Source organism: Lontra canadensis, unplaced genomic scaffold (assembly GCF_010015895.1).
Source record: "Lontra canadensis isolate GAN:19392208 unplaced genomic scaffold, GSC_riverotter_1.0 scaffold116, whole genome shotgun sequence".
Classification (NCBI taxonomy): Eukaryota; Metazoa; Chordata; class Mammalia; order Carnivora; family Mustelidae; genus Lontra; species Lontra canadensis.
Genome location: NW_022631110.1, coordinates 644,908 through 646,724, shown reverse-complemented (window position 1 = coordinate 646,724; position 1,817 = coordinate 644,908). Strand labels below are relative to the sequence as shown.

The 1,817-nt window shown below is 42.6% G+C and overlaps 1 pseudogene; it reads right to left on the bottom strand.

Annotated features, from left to right (window-relative positions):
- Positions 1 to 496: 496 nt before the first annotated feature.
- On the bottom strand, positions 497 to 715 carry LOC116857035 (annotated as a pseudogene).
- Positions 716 to 1,817: the final 1,102 nt, after the last annotated feature.

Here is a 1,817-nt window from a genome sequence, read left to right as displayed (position 1 = left end):
TATTCTGTTATTGTAAGAAGTGGCTCTCCAGTGGCACAGTGGGTCATTTCGACCTCTCATATAAAACAACTTCTAATTTTTTTTTTTTAAGATTTTATTTATTTGACAGACAGAGATCACAAGTAGGCAGAGAGGCAGGCAGAGAGAGAGGAGGAAGCAGGCTCCCTGACAAGCAGAAAGCCCGATGTGGGGCTCGATCCCAGGACCCTGGGATCATGACCTGAGCCGAAGGCAGAGGCTTTAACCCACTGAGCTACCCAGGCGCCCCAACAACTTCTAATTTTTGTGTGGGATGAAAGAACTGGTTGCTGATTGGAGTTGGGTGGACTGTATGAGTATCTTTGAGCTTTTTTTTTTTTTGACATTACAAAAGCTTATTTAACAAAAATGTTTAATATGAAAATGCACACAACCCAATTTTTATATTTAGTAAAATAGATGCTGTGGAAAGGAGCACGTAGAAGCAGTTGATTTCTCTGGTGAACACAGAAATTGTTTATACTCCTGCCAAGGCTTGTAACATAATGATACTGTTTCCTCGTGATACCACCATTCCAGTATTGTCCTATCGTCCACTAGCTGTCATCTCCACACATTGCTGTCTCAGGAGATTCATAAAAGGATCAGATCCTTGCAGTAGTCCTTGGACATGGCTGCAGCCATCTAATTTCAATAACTTCTTGTCCATAAATTTTTTTGGTTGGGGGAGGTGAGCTCTGCTCCTAGTGTCTACTCAGCTCAAAGAGGCCTCGAAACAGAATTCATGGACTCCCTCATGCTCCAACAAGTAAGCCTGGAGTTTTCCCTAGATCTTTAATTATGACAAAATAACATTGTAATTGTTTTCCAACTTTAGAATTATATCCTTCTTTTACTTTCTACTTCCAGTCTGCCCCTATGTATTTTTTCCTCTGGAAACTTCCCTGACTCTCCTGCTTCCTTTTCACTCCCACCATAATCCCATAATAATCAGTGGCCATCTTGGATCCACAGTGCATCATCTGCTTCCTTTCTGGCTTCTCAGTTTCTTGTCTTTTTCTAATGCATCCTACACATGCAGCATGAATACTTTCCTCAGCTTTTATTTAGTTTAGGTCACTCCCATTCTAAGAAGCCCAGAATAACTTTAAATTACCCCTTGAATTAAATTAAACCTCCTAATTATATACTCTAAAGTCCTCAGCCTGTAAGCACCTCCACTTAACGGCCCCTCTGCTTGGACATCCTGCTTCTGGTACACAAGCTCATTTACACTTCCCACTTGGAGTGCACATGTATACCCTCCTCTTAACCCCTGAGCCTTTGACTATCCTACCTCTCCTGTTCAGAATGCCTCCCCTCATCAATTTACTAGGAAAATAATTGGATTAACTTTGTTTGACTCAGTGTTTCTCAAATTTATTTTACCGCAGAATACTTTTGCTCACGGCACAGCTAATTTAAACTGTGCTAGATAGGGGCGCCTGGGTGGCTCGGTTGTTAAGCCTCTGCCTGCAGCTCAGGTCATGATCCCAGGGTCCTGGGATGGAGCCCCGCATCGAGCTCCCTGCTCAGTGGGAAACCTGCTTTTCCGTCTCCCACTCCCCCTGCTTGTGTTCCCTGTCTCTCTCTCTGTCTCTCTGTCAATTAAATAAATAAATAAAATCTTAAACAAAACAAAACAAAACTGTCCTGGATAGCTGCTTCTTTTTTTTTTTTTTTTTTTTTTAAAGATTTTATTTGTTCATTTGACAGACAGAGATCACAAGTAGGCAGAGAGGCGGGCAGAGAGAGAGAGGTGGAAGCAGGCTCCCCGCTGAGCAGAGAGCCCGATGCGG